This window comes from Myotis yumanensis, unplaced genomic scaffold, assembly GCF_028538775.1.
Source record: "Myotis yumanensis isolate MYYU_CA2020_CCGP unplaced genomic scaffold, mMyoYum1.0.hap1 SCAF_2, whole genome shotgun sequence".
In the NCBI taxonomy this organism is placed as follows: Eukaryota; Metazoa; Chordata; class Mammalia; order Chiroptera; family Vespertilionidae; genus Myotis; species Myotis yumanensis.
Genome location: NW_027223753.1, coordinates 77,002,368 through 77,014,691, shown reverse-complemented (window position 1 = coordinate 77,014,691; position 12,324 = coordinate 77,002,368).

The window sequence follows — 12,324 nt, the reverse complement described above, 5'->3', positions numbered from 1 at the left end:
TCTCTGACCAACTGGCAGATGGGTCTCTTGTCCACCAGACACTGCTGAGTAATTACCTATCACCTGCGAGGCCAGAGATCAGACTGGGTGTCACAAGGGACCCCTGGGGAATGGCCGGATCATGCCACTCACAGAAGGACTCAGCCCCCGCCTGCCTCCATCTAACTCAAATCGCCAGCTGCAGTGCTCACTTTAAAAGCACAGCTTCAAGGCTGACTAGCAGCCCTTCAGTGGAGAAAGCATCACATGGGGGAGGGGGCTTCTTGAGTGACTGCTCAGAAAAGCACAAAGAGAATGAAAGGGGGAAATATATATATATTTTTAAAAACCGTGTTCTTCTTAGAAATCCTCTTGTTTTGAATCGGGAAGTCCCTGGTGCAGAAATGTCTTTGGTGCTGGTGATAATCTGGGCCTCCAAGTGCTACATTGATTCACCGTCCACAGATGCCTGGGGGCTGAATATCAAGGAACAAATGCATTAATCATGGCAGAGCCAGCCACAAAGACCACCGCTCCCAGCACAGGGGCGCGCAGACCTTCCCACAGACCACACGCTCCGAGGTTGCTCTCCAAAGTCTCATTACTGAGGGTGTGTGTGTGTGTGTGTGTGTCGGGGGGTGGGGGGGAGGAGAGGGTGTAATGGACTTTCTCCAAAACATGCATTTAGCAATAAATGTCTTTACATTTACCTTACATTAAAAAAAAGAAAAGGAGAGCGGTAGAATCTTTGGACCAGAGTCCTTACCGATGAAACAAACATAGGAACACACGCACACACACACACAGGCACCAGCTTTCAGGGAGAAACAGAAAATAATGTTTAGCAATTACGGGCCACAGCTGCTGCAGTTCCAGTGTGTGCGTGCTACACAGGTGCGGCCATTATAACAATGAATAGCTCGCATTAAAGGTGCCATCCATGGGGGTAATAATACGAGGGTTGAAAAGGTATTTTCATTTGCAGCCTGGTGTTAGGCAGAAAATAAAATAAGGCGTTTCCCAGCCAGCCTGATGGCTCAGCTGCCACCCGGGAGGCGCAAGCCTCAGATTAATCTAGGACTCGTATGTGTGCGCCTGACAGTGGGAATCTGGCAATAGTAACCTGGAGAGATCACCAGATCTCCTCCTGGTCTTAAAAAAGGCCGCTGATTCGGGAAACTGAGGCATTCTGCAGGTTCTAGAGCAGTGGTTTTCAACCTTCTGGCCCTTTAAATACAGTTCCTCATGTTGTGACCCAACCATAAAATTATTTCCGTTGCTACTTCATAACTGTAATGTTGCTACTGTTATGAATCGCAATGTAAATATCTGACATGCAGGATGGTCTTAGGCGACCCCTGTGAAAGGGCCGTTCGACTGCCAAAGGGGTCGCGACCCACAGGTTGAGAACCGCTGTTCTAGAGCCAGCAGCATCGGCCAGGGTAACATTGACCCCTGCCTAGCACCTTCTGGTTTCTGCGTATTAGAACTTGTGGGGGGAAATCCAGAGAAAGGGTCCCCATGGGTGGTGGAGTGGCCCCCGCTGGGGAGGAAGCCTAGAGGAGAGCCCCTCCCCCTCCTTAGGCCTTGGCTCTGGGCGTGCCATCCCTGCACCCACATCACAGAATTCCCCCTCCTCAACACAGCCAGCCTGCTTTGCTCACCTCTCGCTTTAAAAGCCCAGCAGAGGATGGGCACCGTATCTCATGGTGGTCACTTGCCAGGACTCCTCAGATCACTCACCTCTTCAATCTCAATGGGAAAATTATCTAAGGCAACCAAGACATTCGTGCAGATTGATGGTTGCATGAAGCTGAAAAGGAGGGAGGACCCTGGGTGGTGACAAGAGTGGTCTTTAGAACAGAAGACGAGAGACCAGCGTGACCTTGGGCAAACCCCGCCCTCGCTGGAACTGTGAAAGGACAGTCGTACCTGCTGCAGAGCTTGCATTGAGTTTCCAGTGAGAGCAAGTACGTGAAATGCTCAGCACCGAGCCGGGGACAGAGTCGGCCCTAAGTAAGTGGTAGAGATGCTTGGAGTATCCGTTTACCCACACTCATTTTCCTGAGCGGGGCTGTGACCAACTTCTAAGTGATTCTAGGCAAGATAATGGAAATCTGTGCCGGGAAAGGAGAACAAGTGTGCAATACGTATTTCTCAATGCCATCATGAGCGTCAGACCAAACACTCCAAGGAGACTGTAAAAAATTTTAAATGAAACTCTGTAGAATAATTGTTTTCATATTGTCTACTTAGTATGGATGAAGCAACCAATAAAATGGATAAGAATGCATGTTATAAGGTGAATTGTAAAAGCTGAATCCATCAGACCCAAGTGGGCTTTGACCTGGCTGCCGTGGGCGGGGCATGCTTTCCCAGTGCCCAGGTGGAGAGCCGCCCACAGCTTGGAAGTCTGGAAGCCCGCTGGCCTGGCAAGGGAGGCAGGGGGCTGGAGGGGCACGCAGCCCGCGCCAGGCTGGGAGCTGGCTGAGCGCAATGGGCTAGGCCCCAGTGTTCCAAGGAAGGTGGGAACACGGCTCTTTTTAGAGGCCTTAAAAGTGAGGAGAGGATTAAAATTAATTTGAAGCTTCCCAGGAAGCCTGCATAATGAAAACAAAACTCAATTGCAGTGCTGGCTGGCGAGCTCTGGACCTGGAAGAGCTCACACCGCCGAGCTCCAGGTGGGCTGCAGCCTGCGGGGGACAGACGGCAGCTGTGGTGGCGATGGTGATGCTGGTGGCAGGGAAAAGAGACCTCATCAAGCTCCCATGGACCACCGGTCCCTAGGCGCTACATTTGCTTATCACTCAACAGAACTTGTTGACCACAGAGTATGAGCTGGCCCCATCCTAGGTCCATGAATAAGACATCAGGCCCCGTGTTTAAGAAACGGACAGCCTGGGGACAGAGATGGGCATATCAACGCAGAATTGTAAGATTATGTGTTAAAGTATTTGGCAGAGGAAGAAAGGGGCGCCATGAGAACACTGAAGAGGGCCACCTTATCCAGACCGGGGGCTCAGAGAGGTTTAGAAGAGGAGCTGATACCTGGACCAAGTGAGACTGGATGGCACCCGTGGTCCAGCCCGTAGGCTATGATTCCTAAGAGGCGTAGGGAGTCCGGGAGATCTTCGAGCCAAGCCATTAAAATAGAATACACACACACATCCAAGGTGGTGGTCAGACTTCAAGGAGGCCACCAATGATCCCACCTCCCGTGTAGCCCCTCCCACCTGTACCAGCACTGGTCTGTGTGACCAGGAGAATATGGCAGAAGTAATGGTACAGTGGGGCCTTGACTTACGAGTTTAATTCGTTCCGTGATGGAGCTTGTAACTCAAATTACTCGTATGTCAAATCAAAATGAACGAGTGAGACACATGATGCTGGGCTGATGTTGTGGCGTTCACTGTGACGTTCGCTGCGCCAACTGGCGGTGGGGTATCTGAAGCTGGCTCGTAACCCGAATTTTAGCTCAGAACTCAAAGCAAAAAATCGGCCGAGAGACGGCTCGTATCTCGAAAAACTCGTTAGTCGGGACACTCGTAAGTCAAGGCCCCACTGTATGTCCCTTCCCGGGTTAAGCTACACAGGACATAGCAGCAGTGCTCTCTCTGACCACTCACTCTCAGACCACCGTGTCCTAGCGCAACCCTGTGAGGACACCCTCATGGCAGCAGCCTGAGGCCTTGTGAGTGCACCCTGCACCCTGGCTGACAGCGTGACTGCGACCCCAGGGCAGGCCCGAGCCAGGACCCCCAGCTAAGGTGTGTTTCTGCCCTCAGAAGCTGTGTGAACACGTTTGTGGTTTAGGGGCAAAAGGCCTACCCCGGGGTGGGAGCTGAAAGGAAGCCGCCTTCTCAGCAGTGGCCGGGGCGATGAACCAGAGGGCAGGGCAGAAAGAGGGCAGGCCAGGAAACCCCCACATCAGGCCTGTGGGCTGAAGGGGAGGACACACACCCCGTAAAGCCCAAGTTACCCCAAAGAAAAAAATTATAAGGGCTGAGTTGGCAAAGAAGGAAACTATACCAGCTCAAGGATTCCCAAAGCTGGGAGAAGGGCAGCCCTTTCCTGCTGGTCTCAGCAAGATGACCAGAAGTCCCCGGGGGTGTGAAAACGTTTTCGTGGGATGTGTCACAGGAACGCCTCAGGCCTGCTGAGAACTCCCGCGTGCTGGCCTCTTGGATGCCACTCAGAGTTACGCTGCCTGCTTGTCTTCTCTACCACATTGGGCATAAGTTATCAACTAATTAAAATTACATTCAATATCTAAGAATTGTCTTGCAGTCTTAACATCTTTTCTCTCAAAAACTTTTGTCATATACTCAAGACTTAGCATCCTATATAATAAAAGGCTAATATGCAAATTGACCAAATGGCAGAATGACCAGTCACTATGACATGCACTGACCACCAGGGGGCAGACACTCAATGCAGGGGAGCAGCACTCAGCCAGAGCCCAGCTCATGGCTGGTGAGTGCAGCAGAGGTGGCGGGAGCCTCTCCCACCTCTGCAGCAGTGCTAAGGATGTCTGACTGATGGCTCCTGGACTGTGAGAGGGCGCAGGCTAAGCTGAGGGAACCCCCTCTCCCTCCAGTGCACAAATTTCATGCACTGGGCCTCTAGTCTGTTATAAAAGTGGTGTTTGAGGTCATACCACCTTTTTTCTTTAATTTTTGAGGAAACAAGAGGTTCTTGAAGTGTACTCACCACAGATGTTTGAGAAACTCACCCTAGCAATGCCTCTGAATGAAGATGTCCTTGTCTCAGGGCATTGGGGTGACAAACCCCCAATCGACTGAGAGTGGAACAAACTGTTCTCAGTGGGTGGGAGGCTGCCATCGCACCCATGGCCGGAGCAAAAATGTGGAGAAGTGAACCCCCTTCTGTTCACTTGTGGATGTCAGTGTGCAATGGGTCTTTGATTGTGATTATGAATGACAGTGTCCACAAAAGAGGGAAGGCAGAGAGGACAGTAGTTATATGACATTGAGGAAATCAGGAAAACACATGCCAGAAGACTTTATTAAATTTTATTCTAGTTACTATGCTTCCAACAGAGCTGTTTGCTAAATTAACTTGGAATCAATCCTTGGCTTCAGTAAGCATTTGCCCTAAAGACCAGGCCCCCAACCCACTGTGTGTTTAGATTTAGAGACACCAGCCTCATCCTTCTCCACTAAATAGAGAACGGTTTTCTAGATGTAAAAATGGCGTTTATTTTTACTCATGGTAGAGATATTCATTTCAGACCAGGCCATCCTGCCTCCTCCAGGGTGTTAGGAAAGCCCACGGTCCCGGCAGTCCCGAGTATAAACCCACCAAATACATGCTTGCTTCTTAGCTGGAGGAGTTCCTTTTAGACCTCGCCCTCCATGGAAGAGCTGCTTTTGCTCTAATGTCCTCCATAAAAGATTACAAACATGGTAAAACATAGTTAAACCACATAAAACCCAAGTAACCACTACTGTCAACACAGAAGCTAAGAGAAGAAGGATCCTTAGCAGTGATGGTTTATTTGGGGCATGGATTTAATAGCCACTTCAGGGGGGGAAATTCATACAGTTGTTAGTACTCTTTCTCCACGATACACACCACCACTCACATATACAACTGATTCTGTGTCACTCAAAATTGTTGGCAAAACAAGAGAACTTTGAATCCTTCCTGTTTTCCCCAAGTGTGGCTAGACTTACAAATGCCTTTACTTTTTAGAAATGCCTAAAAGTACCGACACGTCTTGGAATGACTCTGCTAGTAATTTAAAGAGAGGGAGAAATTTTGCGTATTCCACCAACAGATGAGTTGTAGAGGCTGACATCTGTCAAGTGGCTTCATTCTCACTTTGCTGGGATCCTGATTGTGGCAGGGAGAGGTGTTTTCCCTGGATTTCTTGACTTAAAATCAGGATTACATTGAACACTTTACCAGGCTTACAGTAGAGCACAATGTTTCTCTTTCTTGCCTACTCCTTTATTTTATTTTATTTTATTTTATTTTATTTTATTTTATTTTATTTTTTGGATGACTCTGCGGTTCTTTCTGCTACTGGTAAGGATATTTGAGATAAACTGAAAATCTGCAGCCGCTGTTAACCTGATGTGACCATGAAGCGACTGGAATTCCTTTTCTAAGAGACTTGCCGTTAACATGCTTTGAAATAGATTAAACTCAGGGGCTGGTAAACAAGTGACATGGCTGGAATGAGCAAATTCTGTGCTGCTGGAATCGCCGGCTGCTGCTGGGGGGAGGTGTGCAAACTGACCTTGTCGGGGGCAGGGCCTTCCAACAAGGCCCAGTATCAAATGCTCCCTGAGACTTCTTGCCTGGGCACCACCTTTGCCCGTGGCCTGTTTAACCGAGTTCTCGGGCATCTAGGACTTATTGCTCCCTTGTGTCCGTTCCACTGCAGGTTATTAAAATGTTGGTTTATATGGTTTCTATAAAGCTGATTTAGCAATAGTCTGAGTCTCTCCCGACTAAGGAGCCTACTGGGAAGGTGGCAATGTTTCCTGGCCATGGGACACAGTCCCTGTGGGGAGCTGCTTAGCCATTTAGCATTGATTTGATTTTTGGCCTCCACGTGATAGGCTTGTGTTTTTTTTAATTTAAAGATCTTAACACTTTTTTCACCAAAACTTACTTGGGGGTGGGGGGAAATATTTATACTTCTATATTTTTTTAGATACCCTGTATTTTAGCATCTTAAAGTTGAATGCCTAAGTTTTCCCTGAATATGGGAAATAAAAGGATATATTTATGGATAAGCAAAAAAAAAAAAATAGCATGATGACAAAATAAATCACTGTGGTATTGGAAAGAGCATGGGCTTTAGAGTCATGTAGACCCGAGTTGAAATCCCAGGCCTCCCACGTTCTATCACCTAAATGCTCTGGGCCTCAGTTTCTCATCTGTGAAATGATACATGCCTTCTCGAGACCTCCCAGGCGTGGTGTTCCTTGTAACGAGCAGCATTCAACCACAGATGAGTTCCTGAGACGGGAGGCTATTCCCAGTTCAGGCCAGGCCTAGGGAAAGAGTTCCAAGTGTTTGCTGACTTGAATTAAATTGATGTTGGGACACTGGGTTGTACCTTCATCATTTCCCATCTAAGTGTTGGTGACAGATTTCCTTGCCAAATAGACTGACAACAAACAGGACTCCAGGCTCTCACTAGTAAAATGGGAGAAATGGGGCCTCAGTGAGGGGCCTCAGCAGGGTCTGAATTAATTCCAAATCGCTAGAGACCACATGAAATGTTGGGTTTGTTTCTTTACAGAAACCTTTGCCAACTATGAACTTAACACTCAGACATGTGTATACAAAATAATGGCTACATGTGTCTAGAGCAGTGATGGCGAACCTATGACACGCGAACTCATTTTTTTGGTTGATTTTTCTTTGTTAAATGGCATTTAAATATATAAAATAAATATCAAAAATATAAGTCTTTGTTTTACTATGGTTGCAAATACCAAAAAATTTCTATATGTGACACGACACCAGAGTTAGTTAGGGTTTTTCAAAATGCTGACACGCCGAGCTCAAAAGGTTCGCCATCACTGGTCTAGAGTCTAGACCAGGGGTCCTCAAACTATGGCCCGCAGGCCACATGCAAATACAAATATTGTATTTATTCCCATTTTGTTTTTTTACTTCAGAATAAGATACATGCAGTGTGCATAGAAATTTGTTCATAGTTGTTTTTTTTTTAACTGTAGGCCGACCCTCCAACTATCTGAGGGACAGTGAACGGGCCCCCTGTTTAAAAAGTTTGAGGACCCCTGGTCTAGACTCTAGACAAAAGTTTCACTCATATGCGAAGGGTTTTGGCCCTACAAACAGCAGTGAGGAAGCACTTTGCCGGCCTCTTGCCCCGACAGTGTTTGAGGGCCCCAGATTTCATACAGACAGCATCAGCTCTTCAACCAGCCACTGTGGGACAAGGGAAGATGGTGGAATCTCCTCATCACTTACCTCTCCCATGAGGGGCATCTCTGAGTCCATGGAGCAAGAAGTAAGTCAATTTCAAAACAGGGAAGGCCAGATCATTACTAAGTGATTGGCCACGCCCAGAATTCCTTCCTGAAGAGAGAAATGGGGTTGGGGGCTTGGGGACAAGGCAGCCATTTTCAAATTTTTATTTTCAAATAAGGAATGCATTCACGTTGTTCAGAAGGTATATATAAATGTAATGTAAACAGACACTTCACCAAAGAGCACATAAGTATGGCAAATAAGCACATTGGAGGCCATTCGGGCAATTTAAATTAAAATCATGGTCAACTAGGAAAACCTGTGTAAATGAAAATACAATACCAAGTGTGCTTTAGGGTGTGAAGCAACTGGATCTCTCATACGTTGTGGGAGGGAGTGGGGAAAGATAGAGCCACTTTGAAGACAGTTTGGCGTTCCTTATGAAGGTACACGTACACATATACTTGTGCACAGCCCAGCAATTTTACTTCTGGGGAAGGGGGTATTGACCCTACAAAAATGAAGACATTTTCGCACACACATGTACATAAACGTTTACAGCAGCTCTATCACAACTGCAAAAAACTGAAACAACCCACATGTTCTACAGTGAGTGCACAGACAACTTCGGGGCATCTGTGTCACTGAATGCTACTCTGTAATAAAAAGGGGCAAGCAGTGACACATGCAACAACTGGCATGAGTTTCAAAGGCATCATGCTAGTAAATGAAGTCAGTCTCCGAAGATTTCGCATCATGTTATCTTTATAAGCCATCCTTGAAAAGACAAAGCTAGAGTGATAACAGCAGCTATCGCCAGGTGTGGCCCGCAGGAGGGGGTGTTGGTATCTTGAGTGTGGTGGTGGACACCTGGTGGTCACATCTATTAAAATTCCAAGATCTGTACCACCCCCCCAAATCAACTTTACTATGTAATTTTATATAAATTTTTAAAATACTAAAAAAATAGAATGAAAGATGCATTTATCATCTGTAACCTCTGCCTAATCCCACATCCTTGCTCAGAGAAAACTGTTATTACTAGTTTCTTTCAAAAGAGTTTCTTTACAACCTTCGCTTCCCTCTTTAATACAAAAAAGTGGCTTATAATACATCCTGTTGTGAAACTTGCATTTTTCACTTGACAATTTTGTGAAGATCTTTTCATATTAGTGCATAGGGAAAATTCTCATTCTTTTTTAAAAAACTGTATAATATTTTGTTGTATGCTTGTTCCAGATAACCCCTTAATGACAGACATCTGATGTGTTTCTAATCTTTTACCACTACAAACATTAAAGCAATGAATGATTTTGTATACATGGAATTTCACATAGTAAATGTGAAGTGCAAAGTTATCTATAGAATATATTTCAAGAAATGCAATTGCTGGAATGCAAATGTAATGTTTATGGCTAGCATGCCCTCCATAGAGGGTGTATGAATTTACACTCCCACCAGCAATGTTTACAATCAGAGAAGCCACTTTTGAGAGCTAAGAAAATTTCACTTGACAATTTTCACAAATTGTCAAATGAAAAATGCAATGTTTACAAAGAGAGAAAGTGGAAAACCATGGACTAAACTGCATCACAGTTGAAAAAGTATTTGCTTCAGAAGTTAAATGCTAAGTAACCTTTTGCTCAATAAATTTCATTGAGTGTTGACTATGTTCTTAGCAGAGTGCTTGCTACAGATGTGCAACAGAAAATGTAAGACACAGTTGTATCCCTCAAATAATGTGTACTGTAGTAGGGGAAACAAGATGCATATAGAAACCCAGTGACAGTAAATGCAATCTGATGAGTGACAAAGACAGTAAGTAATGGACAGGTTCAGTATGGGCCTACACCAGTTAGGAAAGGCACCCTAAGGGAAATGGGGCTGGGGGAGAAGCACAAGGTAAGGTGGAAGGAGTGGGAGGATGTCCTAAATAGGGAAATGCCTAAGCCAACGCAGGCACACAGCCCTGTTCTCACCTCCTCCAGGAAGCCCTCCCTGACCTCCAGGTCTCTGCTGTGCTCCTGCAGCAGTCGTTCAACCCATCATATTTCACTTGATCTGTTTTAAGATCTAGAAGCTTCTCAAAGTTGGGGATTGAGTCTTATTCATTGCCACATACTTTTGGGAACCTTTCCGTTTATAGACGTATATATAATATCCAGCACTGCAACCCCTGGCTGTTGTCACAGTGCCTGGCACCCAGTAGGAATGCAGTCTGTGTTTGCCCAACTGCAGCCCTGGATTCAGTGCAGGGGGGGCGGGGGGGGGGGTGGTGAGAGCCTGTCACTGGTTTCTAGAATCATTATGTCACAGTCATAATGAAAGTTTGGAGTTAGAAGTTTTCAAACAACGCACCAAGATGTTATAATACCAGTCAATTGGCAAGGTTTCAGGACGTTGCTTGCCATTATGGCAACATATTTTTCCTGTCCCCTTGCCCAAAATAATGTAAAAATGTTAAATGCCTCCATAAACCATTGAAGAAACGAAATCCCCTGGGATATGACCATTTGTTAATGATAGCAGTGGTCCCTGTTTTCCCAGATACAAGGAGGAGCCTCTACTCATCATTCCTATAAACTGTCGTCACTAATTTTTCACAGGGCACCCAGGTTAAGAATTCACAAAACCACAGCATTTTAGACCTGCACTGAGCTTCCACTCAGTCTTCATACCTGCTACTGCTTCTACCTTAAAGAGGTGCCTTTACGTAGAGCTGCTTAAAACAGTGCAAGTCTTACCTTTTCGCTGAATTACAATCCTGCAAATACTTGAGCGGTTTTAGAACCGGATTTCCAGTTTGCGTGGTTGTGTTACGAGCTTTGGCGGTGTCTGCATTGGCAGCTGAGAGCCCTTGGTTCATAATCTGCGCTTTATTTGCCAAGTGTAGACACAACCCCGAAACTAGAATTGCCCAAAGGAAGGGGGGCTGGTCCCCCCGGCATCGTGTGATTTGCAGAGAGGAAATGAGTCTCCACAAGGCCAGCTTCTTCCCCTCACCCTATCTCCTGAATGCAGTTTTCCCAATAATTTAATAACAGTCACAGGGATATTAGATTAATTGGATTTTAATTCCGAATGACTGTGAAAGCAGAGAAATGAGTCACCAGCCCATACTAATGAGAAGATCTATTAAGGGCTCTTCTCTGATAGACACATACAGCAGGGTTATAAATATTTCATATCCAATTAATTGAATTTTGCCCCCTATATATGACACTGCCCTGAAACATCAATCAAACAGGACCAGAGAAAGAACGGAGGGAAGGAAGAAAAACGAAGAGCTGCTTGGGAATAACAACTACATGACTCCCGGCCTCCCCCTCCCTCCCAGCCCCTGAACCACTCCCCCCACCCAGAGAACCCCTGCCATTCGCACGGGGCCTGCAGCGGGGAGCTGGAAGCATTGACACCAACTGCAGCTGGTTCCATACGGCAGGGAAATTAATGTTAATTAATCAGACAGCAGTTTTATACAGGGCTGTGTGCAGAAGGTTATTCGAGTCCTGCTGCAAATAGATTTATAGGTGTAATTGCCATGTTGAATGACCCTCTGTAAATAGGCTCATTAAACTGGCCATCAGTCAAAAAGTCTAATTGAAGCCATGCAGTCGCCTGCAGTCGGGAGCATGTGGCTCTTGATAAACAGAGCTGGCCCATGGCAGCCGCGCTCTGGGAGGGTTCGATAGGGCTGCTGGCTGTCCTTCAGGCGGCCCAGCTGCCCCCTCCTCCAGTTCATTATCTCAAGGGGAGGCAGAAGTGTGCTTCCTGCCCAGCTTGCCCTCGGCCTCCCCGTGGGCCGTAGCAGAGCCTGTGGAAGTCTGCACGGCAAGCGGGAGTGCAAGCCAGTGCCTGGCAGGTGAACAGAATATCCTGAGAGGCATGAATGATCGCCTCATGCTCCATTAGCCGGCCAGTGTGGTCATGCCTGGGCAGGGCGGAGCGGCTGGGCGTCCACCTGCCCCATCCCTGCGCATCCCACGGCCAATTGCAAGCTCCTTGTCAAATTCCTGTACTCCTTTATTTTTGTTCCATTACTCCCACGTATAAAGAATAAATACAAACCTTTTTCTTCTCCATAATATGAAAAAAGCAAGCAGTAGTGACACTTGGAAGTGAAAGCTTTCTGATGTGAATCGTGTGCTCTGTGGTCCTCTTTGTTGATGTTTATCACAGCATTTTCTATGAGTGAAGGATCAGAAACAACCTGCATGTCCATCAATAGGGGACTGGGTATTTAAATTGATATTCATAAACAATGCAATATTAAGATAATATTAAAAACAGCTTTTAGGGACACCCATATTTATTAATCCAGAAAACTGTCTCTTAAGCATGTTTATATGGGAAAAACAGATTACAGAA